Source organism: Poromitra crassiceps (genome assembly GCF_964638095.1).
Source record: "Poromitra crassiceps genome assembly, chromosome: 3".
NCBI classification, from domain to species: Eukaryota; Metazoa; Chordata; class Actinopteri; order Beryciformes; family Melamphaidae; genus Poromitra; species Poromitra crassiceps.
Genome location: NC_139625.1, coordinates 9,335,115 through 9,349,445, shown reverse-complemented (window position 1 = coordinate 9,349,445; position 14,331 = coordinate 9,335,115).

The following is a 14,331-nucleotide window of genomic DNA, read 5'->3' as shown; positions in this document are numbered from 1 at the left end:
TATCTGCCATTTATTTTCCCATAGACATTTCGTAAAATGCGTATCAAAACAGTTTTACTTTGTCAAACCAAACGGTTCAGCTATATTTAGAATCGGGAGAGACCCTATAGAACATTTGACTCGGACCAAAACCTAAAAAAACGACATCAAAAAAGTATTTTCTTTAAATCCGCAATTTTCTTTACGTTTTGGTCTGAGTGAAATGTTATGTGGTCTCTCCTGTTTCTAAATATATCTGAACCGTTTGGTTTGAACAAGTACAACTATTTTTATAAGCATTTTACGAAATGTCTATGTGAAAATAAATGGCGGATGAAAATCTCTGGTACAGTGCTGAAGCAGGAAGTAGGCGGTCACTTAGCCTCTCTATTCAGTTCAATTGAATTCAAAACTGCATTGTCTTCTTGTATAGGAAATTGCTTACAGGCAAGGTTTACAATAACGACACATTATCCTGTAAAGAGTTAGCGTCAGGTTTGTATTTGCTATTTGCTAAGACATTTAAATAACATTACCCAATGTTCATTACAAAAGTGAAAAAAGGAGCTTACTGGTTACTTATTTACGAGAAATTTAATCCAGAAGTGTTGGTACACAGGTAACCTCAGGTTTACATACAATGTACAACTTCATACAAAATAAGAGACACGGGCAGGAAAACGCAACGCGTTTCAACCTCACTGGGTCTTCATGAGGCTATGGCAGCTGGGCGTTGGCTGCCGCTCCTATAATATTTTATAGGAGGCTGCCATAGCCTCTCGTAAATAAGTAACCAGTAAGCTCCTTTTTTCACTTTTGTATTCTACTTGACTTTGAGCTTGCTTGCTGCCACTTTCTCTACTCCTCCAATGTTCATTACTCAATATTTCAAAAACCTTCACAAACGTATAACTATTTTCCAAGCAAATGCCATTATTTTATTAATAGTAACAAAATGTACATATGCAACCAATGGGAAACACTTTTCTTTGGCGTATACAGATTGATATGAGATGAGACACAACATACCATGTATGTCATTCCATTATGACTGCATGTCTTCTCAACTGAAAAGTAATTTCCGTCCATTAAAAAAGAGAAATGTGCAATTGATGTGAAAAGTTGAATAACATTTCTGAATACAACTCTATTAGTTAAGTTGTTACATTATAACATGATATAACTTAACACAAACAGCTCTTGATAAGTACATGCAAACCCTGCAAAAATAAAGCAAACTAGAGGACACTCGGTAGAGTGCATACCTCTGCCACTGGACCTTATAGGCTACGCTAGGCTGCTACACAACAGACTGAGTGAACTCTGACCTGCCCCGGATGTGCTTCAGAAGAAGAGAAGCGCTTGTTTCGTAATCGAAGAAGAAGAGAAAACCACAGAAGAAGAAGAGAAGCACATCGAGGGCAGGTCAAAGTTGACTCAGTTTGTTGTGTAGCTATGGTGTAGCAGCCTAGCGTAGCCTATAGATATGATCTGATTTCAAGATTAAGGATGATTCATTTCAATTCAATTGCCGCTCGTATGGAATATGGCCATAGAATTACAAAGAGCAGCGGGAGATAAAGCAGGAGGTGCTATCTATTAGGGGTGCTCCAAAAAATCGATTCAGAAAGGATCGCGATTCTTAATGCCACGATTCCTGGATCGATTCCAAACTCCCAAGAATCGATTCTTAAAATCATAAAAAAAAAAAAAAAAAATTACAGAGCACCTGAACGCAACATGCAAGATACCGGCTGAACAAGTGTCCAAATGTTCATGTCATTTATGTACTGTACTGCCATGGTGCCACAACCTCTTGCACTTAAGAACTCTGGTTAATGTATTCCCCCCAAAATCTATAAATCCTTCTCAAAGTCTACAGATCCCCCCCAGCCTATAAATCCATCTTATCTGAAGAACATAAGGGGGGAATTCCCCCCTAGTTTGCTAAATGAATTTAGGCCCTGCCTGTAATACAGAAGTTGAATTTGAAGTTCAGCATTAATACATTTGTCATTTTTTGTCTTATATTACCTTTGTGTGTTATTGCAATATAAAACTACATAATTGAGAATCGATTCTCGATTCTGGAATCGAGAATCGCTGGAATCGAGAATCGATTCTGGAATCGGATCGTGACCCCAGGAATCGGAATCGGAATCGGATCGGATCGTGGCTTAGCCGGATCGGAGCACCCCTACTATCTATGTGATGGACAGCAAACAGAGCAGGCTGTCGGCGGCTCGGAGGTACGTTACATCGCTAATTCATGTTCTCTCTATTATATAATAACCATAATGATTGGAAAATAAGCTTTTGACTGGACATAAATACAATAATTTCAGATGCCCCGTTTTCCTCGTTTTCAGGTTGCAGTTCAAACTGATGATCGTTTCTGTTGATGCTAATCAAACCGAAGTTGTCAGGTCGCCTCGCCCCTCCTTCGCTACGGGGGCTCAAAAGTCGCTCATCCCGATCTCGACTCTTCTCGTCCCTGAGACCTCAATGGTGGAACGAGCTTCCACCTTCGGTCAGGACTGCTGAATCACTGCCGATCTTTCGGAAAAGACTAAAGACACACCATTTCAGGCTCCATCTGGGCCCTTCTTGATCCAACTTCTTTCTCTCTCTTTCTAAAAAAAAAAAAAAAAAACTACTAACCTAAACTAAACTTGTACCACTGTTCCTTCAGAAGTTGTAGTTGTCATAGACTGTGCTCCATAGTTGATTGCTCTATTGCTGACAAAAATGTGTTATTGTAAGTCGCTTTGGATAAAAGCGTCTGCCAAATTATGTAATGTAATGTAATGTAATGTAATGTAATGTAATGTAATGTAATGTGACTTAAATGTCATATTTAAAGCTGGAAATAAGGTCCAGGGTGTAAAAAACCGTAATTCTCCTTTAATCAGTTCCTCCTTGACCCATGACCAACCTTCCTACAAAGTTTCATGGTGTTACATGAATCCGAAGTTAGGTGACTTTTTTGTGATTGAACATTGCCATGACCCCTTTTGGCCAGTGGAGGTGGAAAATTAATCTGTTCCAAGTTGCCCCATTCGCCTTTTTCACTTCCCACCCAATTCACCCATTTTGTGTCTAAACGGCAGGAAGTAACACACGTTGAAGCAAAACATTAATGAGGTTTTCCAACTTCCAATCCATTTAGATGTTCCAGTGGGTTCCATCGGTTAGGGTTAACCCTAAACCTCGCTGCCTTTTAGACACAAAATGGGTGAATTGGGTGGGAAGTGAAAAAGGCTAATGACCTGCTTTTCTGCCAATAAGTTTCATGCAAATCCGTTCATAACTTGCTGACGGACGGACGGACGGACGGACAGACAGACAGACAGACAAACAGACAGAGGGAAGGACGGACAGACAGACAAACACACAGACAGATGGATGGACAGACAGACAGACAAACATACAGACAAACAGACAGACAGACAGACAGACAGACAGACAGACAGACAGACAAACAGACAGACAGACAGAAAAACAGACAGAAAGACAGACAAACAGATGGGCAGACGGACGGATGGATAGACAGACAGATGGGCAGACAGACAGACAGACAGACAGACAGACAGACAGACAGACAGACAAATAGACAGACAGACAGACAGACAGACAGACAGACAGACAGACAAACAAACAGGGAGGAAATCATAACCAAATCCATTGGACCGATCAACTCCGTGGCGGAGGTAATAAACCAAATATATGTGAATAAAATGAAACCAGAATATATGTGAAAAATATTTTAAAGTAAGATGAGGTGTCAGTTGTTACCGCAGGCCTGGTCACCACAGCAAGAGGTGTTAACCAGTACAGCTGTAGCAGTGCAGAAAGGAACTATTGGCGGAACTGGATGGCACTCCTCTGTCCTGGTCTGGATGTTACAGGTACATAGGTGACAGTTGGACCTCCACGTCTCACCGGGCTGCGACAGGAAGATGGAAACATGGATTGCTTTTGCTGACCCAGAATTAGAGAGATTATGTTCTGTTGTGTTGATTGATCAAGACTTCTTACCTGTTTGGGCTCTCCAAGTGGTCCTTTACAAACTATAAGAAAAGAAAAGATTGATGCTTCCGTTAACTTAATAACATCTTTATATCCCCACTTTGCAGATTTTTAACCAGCTTTGTCTCATTACAAAATCCAGTGATGTGCAAGTTCACACTTCACAAGAGCTAGCTCAAAGTTCAGCTCACATAGATCAAAATTAACCTGTGTCATCTTTATAGTTCACAATTTAGAATTTTGAACTAAGTTCACAGTCCCAAAAATGAGCAGCTGACCTCCATTTATTCATGTGTGTGTGTGTGTGTGTGTGTGTGTGTGTGTGTGTGTGTGTGTGCGTGCGTGTGTGTGCGTGTGCGTGTGTGTGTGTGCGTGCGCGTGTATGTGTGTGTGCGTGTGTGCGCGTGCGCGCGCGTGTTTGCCACTGTTCACAAAGTCACGGCTCGTTCAGGTTAATTGGCTCTCTATCTCCCGAAGCAGTGGAGTTTGGTTCTGAAACCTCAGGCCGACATTGGCATCAGCCAGGGCTTTCAAAATAAAAGTCTTCTTGTAATGTTAATATAATATACATTTTGAGTAATGCTTTACAGCAACAGTTTCCCTCCAACATCACAACGAGTATTTTGATACAAGGTTTGCTGTTTCGTTCATTGAAATAGGTACATTTTTCTCCGAGGATGATAATTTGGAATTTATTCTGAAAGCAGTATTTCCGTTGCTAGTCTGCGTAACTGTTGCTGTCTTGACACAGCCCAAGTCCTCACCGCTCACTACGTTTACATGCACAGTTAAGTCCAGCTATGGTTATAGCTTGATTAGGCTATTTACTCTGACTACTGTCCTTGTCCCAGTATACACGCCATGGGAAATCGATCTTTGAATGGAATCATGTTGCCTCTGCTACGATAGGTGGCGATATGCACTCTCAGCTATTTCATTAAAAAAGATGATATAATTATACAAACGTTTCCCCTCAAAATGATCACTTCCGGCCCATATAATACTGTGGCACTGGCAGTGTGTTTATGTTGAGAGATGCTGCGCCCTGTGTGTATTTTAGTGATAGGACATTGTTTTGCTGTGTTTATGTGGAGAGAGAGAGCGCCGATAACCCGTTCAAACGCAGGGATGGTCACGTAACACAAAGATGCCCCTTGTGAGCTCAGTACAGTTGAAACTAAGATATTCCATTAAAACATATTTTTTCTAGACACAGATTTAGCTACAACATCAACAAACTTCACATTTAGCTTTAGCTAATCGTGGCCTGGCCGCTAACATAACAGTTTTACACACTGTTCGACTTCAGGGTCAAACAACGTTAGCGCATGCGCTGGTTACAGATCTTCACGGGTCTACTCGGATCCGAGGACCCGGGACCCGACCCGAGATCCGTACGGGGCCGCGTCCACATTTTATTATGGTCACGTGTGTCCGGGTCGGGATGGTCGGGTCCTATTCTATCACCACGGGTCCCGGGTCTGTTTATCATTATGTGTAATACCCAAGTGGGTCCGAGAAGACCCGTGATAGGCACTGATCACGAGAGAAACACATGAAAACAGTGCGCACCGCATGTGAGGCTTGTTGTCACAAACTGCAAGTAGCAAGAATACGGTGGATTTGATCGAGCACTAGCTCAGCACTCTGTTATGTTGGTCTGTGAGAGTAATGCTCTGGGTTCGATTACTCATGCCTGCCTCAGTAAAGCCAAAGTTGCCTCTAGCCCATAGACATAAATAATAGTCTAGCCTTGCCTCCGTGACAATTATTATATTGTTTAGAGTTAAGTGACCATGCGCTCTCGGAGTCATATTTACTAGAAGAGTACGAAACCACAACATGATGTCAGCAGAGTTATGCATGCCGAGTGCGCCAGGCAAAGTAACGTGACAAGCTAGCTCAAGATTAGCATTGTGAGCTAACGTAAACATGGACATCTCGGGGAAAATTGGCGCAGATGGTAGCAACGCTTCAGGCTCTACATGGTCACTTCAGGTGCATGTGCGAAAGAAGAGGGCAGAATGCTATATAATGGTATAGGTAAGATGCACAAAGTTTCATTTATACAACTTGTAATAGCAATTAGCAAGCAACTTTGACGTCGGCACCGCTAGTCTCTGCCTCTGTATTTCTCGGTTCTGTACGGGTCCGGTATGCTCGGTTCTATACGGGTCTCGGTCTGACATTTGTCAGTTCTGACGGGCCCGGGTCTCAGCTTTCTAATAATAGACGGGTCCAGTCCAGGTCCGCGCACACATTTCCCGGGTCCATTAGGGTCCATTTTGGACCCGTGAAGACCTCTAGCGCTGATCGTCTCGTCCAGTTCCAGTCCGACCGGCCTGTATACATGCAGGGGTAAATCGACTCCCAATCGCATTATCTGGGAGTCGGACTTTTATAACTTCGATTTCAGTGGAGCTACAGTAACATGTTTACATACATTTCAAAAGTCTGGTTTTAGGCGGACTAACGCAATAATACTTTTTTTAAGTGCATGTAAACGTACTGACTGTCTGCTTGTGTGTCTGAGCCCCACCAGAGACAGAGCAGAGAAGAGAAGCAGCACAGCGAAATCACAGAAAAACAGTCCCCCCCCCCTTAGGGAAAGAGCGCCGTTAACTCCTGCGAGAGTTAAAGGAGAATTCCGGTTTTTTACACCCCAGACCTTATTTCCAGCTTAAAATATGATGTTTCACTCACCCAAATAACTTTGGTTTCATTCGGATGCCCACCTTTTCTGTCACATCGCGGTTCATTGTGGTTGTTATATAATTATGAGAACATGAATTAGCTATCTAACGAAGCTCCGTGCTGCCGACAACTTGCTCTGTTTACTGTCCGAGTGTCCGTCACATAGATAACACCTCCCGATTCATCTCCCGCTGCTGTTTGTAATCGATATATGGCCTTATTCCACACGAGCAGCAATTTAATTGAATCGTCCATAATCTTGACATCAGATCATATCTATATGCCAAGCTAGGCTGCTAAGGTAACAACAACACAACAGAGACCGAGTCAACTCTGACCTGCCCCGGATGGGCTTACAGTGCTTATGTTCTTCTTCATGTGGTTTATCTTCTTCTTCTGTTACCAAACAGAAGCGCTTCTCACTGGTTCTTCTGAAGCACAGCTGTTGTTGTAATTCATGTCCTCATAATTATATAACAACCACAATGTGTGATGTGATAGAAAAGGTGTTATTTACAGAGCGCATGCAGCATGCCCCGTTTGCGCCCGTTATAGCCTGTTTGAGGACACTACTCCGAGCTGAATATCTTGTGTGGGCATCCGAATGAAACCAAAGTTATTTGGGTGAGTAGCCTAAAACATCATATTTTAAGCTGGAAATAAGGTCTGGGGTGTAAAAAATACGGAATTCTCCTTTAACGACTAACCACTCACCGTATGTTAGCCGCAAATTGGCTGCACTCAGCTCAACGTTCAATAACATCATGAGCTTGTTCAATGAATGCACAACACTGGCGAAATCGGTAGTATGCAAATGAACACTGTTGAACTTCCCTCCATCTTGCGTGGACCGAGAGCTCCCCATTTATTCACATAACTTCCTGCACCAAATGACATCATGATGACATCATTTGGTCCAGGAAGTTCTGCGAATGCACGGGGGAGAGGCAAGATGAGGGAAGTTAAACATTGCTCATTTGCATATATTCTACTGATTTTGTAATGATACAAAGCTGGTTGAAAATCGTCAAAGTGGCCTAAAACATGTTGTTCTACAGGATGTTCTAAAAGCTACAGTAGCAAATCATCATCAGTAAATCATGAACACAGCTCTACAGTACTTCCAAAGCAGAAGCTATTATACTGGGAGTTCAATGCAGGATCAGTGTCACATTCAGAAAGGAGGATGGTGGAAGGCAGCACTCACAGAAACATTGGGGCACACAGGTGTCTGAGTGTCTCCCTGCCCTGGCCTGGCCCCTGGGACAGAAACAGCCGGCACTGTGCTCCTCCAGCACCGGCCCAGGATAACGCACCCTGAGCAGACAGCAAGAGAGAAGAGATGCATCATCCATTTCCTATTTGAGACCTGGGGCCGGTTGCACAAAGCACCTTAAAGGAGAATTTAGTTTTTTTTTAACCTGCAGCCCTCTCCTCACATTAATTATGATCTGATGACTCACCCAGTGTTCTCTTAAGCGTTTTTGTCCGTCCTAGGCGTTGTTTTGAGAGAAATAGTGTCCAAGCGAGTCCTAGAATGGAGCTCCATGGGGGCCAAGTGGCAGCGTGCTTTTCCTCCATCTAAATAGACAGTTTTATTCCCGTTTTCGACGCATATCGTCATAAACTGTTCCCTAAGGAATTCTCCCCTGGGCTCTTTTCACCGGTAGTTACAGGCATCCCATTTTCGCCTGTCGGGTCAGTGAGACACAACTCTCATCAGGAAAGTCTCACGGGACTTGACGAGAGTTGTATCTGTAAAGATGTGGGGGAGGTCATTTATGTACACACCGAAGAAGAGAGGACCCAGGACCGAACCTTGGGGAACCCCCGTAGAGCAATCTGAGAGTGTGGAAGTATGACCATTGATTCGAGTACAGTGTTTTCTGCTGTTCAGGTAAGATGTCATCCACTTCATCGTATGGGTCGAGATATTACGTCTGGAAAGTTTTGATAGCAGTACATTATGGTTGACTGTGTCAAAAGCTTTCTTCAGGTCTATGAAAATTGCACCAACTACTCCTCCTTTGTCCAACATGCTCATGTCCTACATTTTGGCACCACATCAAGCGCCGCCCACCCACGCTGGGGTCTGAGCAGCTTCTGACTGAAGTTAACTCATTCCTGCCTGGAACTAGGAACACTTACACATACTGGTCTGCCCTGGTCTGCTGTTCAGTGAGTAGCCTGACTGTGCTGCAGGCAAAAAAAAAGGCCAGGCCATGGTGCAGTCTGCACCTGGCACATTGCTACTTTTTCATCAATTCATACAAACAGTCAGATAAATATCAACTCCCTTTTTTACTTAGAAAGTGCTTTAAAATCCGAATGTTAACATACATTGAAACATAAACGATTCAGCGATGATCTATCTCCGATTCGATGCATCGTGACATGTTCGCATCGCGATGCATCGATTAAACGATTAATTTTGACACACCTAATACATAACTTGATTGCTAAATTTGTCTGTCCCCTGTGACTATTCATGACCATCTCACCCAGCCCCAGTATATCCTATCTGTTCTGCTCTCCCTCCTCTCCCCCTTCCCCTGCTCTCTCCCTCCGCACCTCCTCCCTTTCCCTGCTCTCTCCTCCCCCACTTTCCCTTTCTCCATTTCTCTCTCTCTCTATCATATGATTATTCAATCATGTTGTTATTATTATTACTGTAATTATTATTGTTGTGTCAACTAGATTTAGCTAGACATATTCTCTGTGAAGCCCTCCTTGTGAATTAGGGCTATACAAAAAAACTTGACTTGACTCAATCTGGGAACCCATCGGTTAAACAAACAATTATTTTTTTCCTCTAACCTCTGGGGGCAGCAGCCCTGTTTCAATGTGGTGCAACAGGAACTCAAGAGCCGCGGTCGGCAGCGGAAGTAAATCCCTTTCCGCTCCCTGCATGGCTCTCTGCCATTGGCTCCAACCGACCGGCTCTGCCCATTAATGCATTTCTTTTCCGCTCTCTGGATGTCGCTCTCAAATCCGTCCGTTGCTATGAAACAACAATAACAACTCTAGCTCGTGGCTACTGGCTAGTAGCAAGTAGCAACTAGCTATACTCTGAAAATGGCACGTTTTGACTACACACCGGTCACGTTCACTTCATTTTGATCTGGTAAAGCGCAGCATGCGTGCGAGCGTTGTTACACCCCTTTTGACGGAGCCTGACGACAGATTTTCAATGCAAGTCTAGCTGTCTCGAGAGATTAGACTTGACTTGACTTGACCGGGAGCATATCCAGGGTATAGACATTACTTTATTTTTCAGGTTCTGCTGTGAAAGTCAACTCACCCTCCAAGGCAGTAGTCATCCGGTTTGTCGGAACATTCTCTGTACTCCATCCCCGTTGGACACGGCACGTCTGAAACATGAGCAAGGCTATACGTTATGAGTGTATTATTTTAACCAGGGCTTTATTATTCACAGCTTGATTTGCCAAAACATAAAGGTCTTCCGGGCTACTATTAGAAACAGCCATTTATTAATTAATTCATCTTTTCTTTTCTTTTCCTTAAGGAGTGTAGCATTTGTATTCTTTATTTAGACAGTAGGAAATAACAATCACTTCACACTTTATTGGAGACTTTACAATTGTCTGAGAATCAGGCTCATATCAGTTTGACAGGTCATCGCTTCTGCCCATAATGGTGCACATGTCACAATGTTTACAACATTTACATTGGATACACTGCACGGGACGGCTATTCAGCTGGTACAGTAGAGTTTACTTATCTGTAGCCTACTTAGCTGTAAATCATTACAGCCAGGTTCTGTCATGCTCAGGTCTTATTGAGTTTACATTATTGTAAACACACACGCACGCGCACACACATACACGCACAACACACACACACACACACACACACACACACACACACACACACACACACACACACACACACACACACACACACACACACACACACACACACACACACACACACATGCATTTTCTTACCACAGGTTCCATTAGTGAGGCTCCTCCAGTGGACACAGAACCCAACTTTCTTGCATTCCTCAGCAATCTGCTCGAGAGTCGAACAAGCCAGTTCTGTTCTCCCACACGTGTCAAAGTGGCAACTCCCCATGATGGTCTCGATGTTGAAGCCCACCAAATGGTTGTAGCACTCTGCAAACACCCTGAAAATAGAATAGAATAGAATAGAATAGAATTGAATAGGGTCTAAAACCGCCTATGATTCGATCAGCTTCATCACGGTCGCTGCGGCCATGTTGTTGACATAGCGCTGCTCTCAACTAGTGACAGCCTATGTGAGAGCAGCGCCTATAGGAAGCTAGCCGCCGATAGCGTTACCTGTATCGTCTATTACCGTTCCTGTTGTGTTAGGATGGTGGCCTGAGTTATACATGGCTGTAGTAATGACAGCAATAAAGCCCCCGTGGTTTGTTTCTATGCTACTGTCCGCAGACATGAAGGGAGCGAGACTGACGATACATCAGCATAGGAGAGATGTGTGGATAGTTAGGAGAGACAGGTGAAACTTTCTGCCAGCTCCTCACAGCAAAGTCTGTTCACCTCCTTCTTTCTTTTGTTTATTACAGGCATTAAAACCCTAGAACACTAACGTTCTATTTGTCCTATTGTGCTGAGGTGTGGGGCAATACCTACAAAACCACCCTAAAGACAATATGCACCATGCAAAAAAAGGCAATAAGAATAGTTAACAATGTTGGCTATTATGAGCACACCAATGATTTATTTTTTAATTTACAAACATAAAAAAATTATGGATTTAGTTGATTTCAAGACCACACTAATCATTTACAAAGCTAAAAACAAATTACTCCCTAACAATATTCAAAAATGGTTCAAAGAAAAAGAAAGTGGTTATAATTTAAGAAGGAGAGGGAATCTCTTGCAATCCAAGGTGCGCACCACACTCAAAAGCATGTGCATATCCGTCAACGGGGTGAGGCTGTGGAACAACTTACCTGAAGTGATCAAAGAAAGTTTACACATCGCTCAATTCAAAAAGCAGTTTAAAATGTTTACCCTAGAGAACTATAAAATATAAGAGGTTGTACTGAATCGTTTTTGCTTGTCTGTCTCATATATCCAGACATATATTTTGCTTCTTTTTTCCCCCAGTATTTTCTTGTACTTATTTCTAGAATATTTTGTTTTTTATTTTCCAGAATTACTTCTTCCGATAAACTAAGTTTATTATTTGGAGAAATGACTGTACTTTTGATAAACAAATAGTAACCGTGTCAAAAAAATTAAGATGTATAAAAGGGGTAGGAAACTACAAGCATTAGCTTCTTCCTTCTCCTTTTTTGAACATACATGTAATTTATTTTTTTGGTATAACATGTGAAACCATGTGGAACATGTTTGATTGTTTGATCTCATGTTCAAAAATAAAAATCTCATTCATTCATTCAAAAATCTCATTCATTCAACGTCGGGTGATTTTCACCCGGACAATTGAATTCACGTGATTTTCATTGTCTTGCTGCTGTCTGAGGTGGGCGGGTCCTTAGGTACCTTCAGGATGCTCACTGACGTCATTGAATGTAGGTTTGTTTCCCTGCTCCCATTCATGGTTTTTTCTACCGGCTACGTGTTCGGTTAATTTTCACCCGACGTTAGTGATAGAGGGTAAAATATATTCGGGTTAGGGTTAATGTTATTGTGGTGACTTGTTGAATGAATGGGTGGACCAAAGGAGAAGTTGGGAGCTCCTGTTTTTTTTTTGGGGGGGGGGATTTTTTTATAACGATTACCTCATTTTTCCTCATTTGACATATTTTTTATAGTGTCCCCCATAATAATTTTTTGTGTGTTTTTTGTGATATTTCACATTTAAAAATAAAAGAAGAGTACCTCAATTTGCCATGTATTGTTGTACTTTAAGATATTTTGATGAGAAGTATGTTTATGGGGTATATTGCATCGGGTGAAATACACCCAACGTTAGTGATGGTGTGACTTTAAATCACGTTGGTGTTCTAGGGTTAACGGCAGCATACCAAAAACCATGTTTTTTTATTGCTGCCATCACTATTTTGTAATAGACCTCAACGCAACAGAAACAACAATAAGGCTGTTAGTTGTCAGCTGCAGCGCTGGGCGTGCAGGACAGTATGTCGTCCGCGGCGACCGTGACGATGCTGATCGAATCATAGGCGGTTTTAGACCCTGTGTCATATTCAGGGGTGAAAGTGGTTTGAATTTCTTACAGGAACTATAGCCTACTACCCCAACCTTCATCGTTTCATATTGTCCTCCTCCCGCCCCCAGCTTCATGCATCCCTGAACACACACATCCATTTTTTGAATGCCTGTAGCCTATGGTGTAGAAATTAGAAACACTTGACTATATGTAGGCTATAGTGAATTATTTAGGCCTGTTTAAACATTACAACAACAGACTATCCTATGTGGACTATCATGTGTGATTTCAACTCTCCTTTTTGACCAAAACATTTAGCCTACCACACACTGAACAATTAAATTGTTTCTCTCCTGTGTGAACTATTATGAATAACCGCGGTAGGCTACATTGTATGCTTTGGTGCGATGTAGGATTTTTGTCTTTCAATAATAATATCCTCATTGCAGCCTTGCTGTAGTTGTTGGTGTTGTTGCGGTTATTTGACTTTCTGACCACCGCCTCAGTACTTATTATGAGGCCAGAATAACAGATGCTGCCCTTGGCCATTGGGAAGGCTAACCATTTACTTTTGGCTTTATTGATTGTGTATGATTCAACTTTGTATCTATGATTTTATATTATTGCATGTTTTTGTAGATTGTTGGGACTTCACTGGCCTGGAACAAACTGCTGGACTGGGGGGAATGAATAGCTGTGCCAAAAAAAGAAGAAGCTAGGCCTATGTGCTGTAGCCTATTGTATTTTTAATTTTATATTTTTTATATTTTTCATTTGCAAGTTCAACTGTCAGCTGAGCTCTGTTATTGAAGCTTTGGCTAAAGCCCTGAATTTTACAATGATGTTTTGAAATAAATATGTTTAAAAATCATTTGTGTGTTAAAAGCTTGTGCTACGTTTTCATTAGCGTTAATATATTACAGTAATTTATTTTCAATGTCCGCGCAAGAGCAATTTGGTTAGGCCTAGTAAAATCGCTGGGCTGGGCGCAGTGTTTGTGGTGTGGGAAATGTGTTAAAAGCTTGTATTACGTTTTCAATAGCGTTAATACACTAAGGAAGGTATGTGACCATCATTCATTTCAATGTCCGCTCTCAAGAGCAATTCAGTTGGTTCATGAAATCGCTGGGCTGTGTGCTGTGCAGTGGTTGTGGTGAGGGAGATTCCAGCTGTCAAAAGAAGACAAAAGACTTGCTCCTGGCCAATCCCAGCGCTTGACTGCTGCGTAGGCAGGGACAGGGCGTGGTTTTGGCTTAACCTATGTGGGTTTCGAAATAACGCAGTATGGACAGACAGCCGAGCAGCAGCGCAATCGGATTTTGATTGACAACAGCTGCGTGTCTTCCAGGAACGCCGTTCAGGCACAGAATTTCTTAACGGAACTGGGTTCCGGACGGTTCCGGCCCACTTTCACCAGTGGTCATATTGATGTCAATAGGTCATGTGACTATGCGTTGCATTATGGGACGTGAGCGAGAGGGC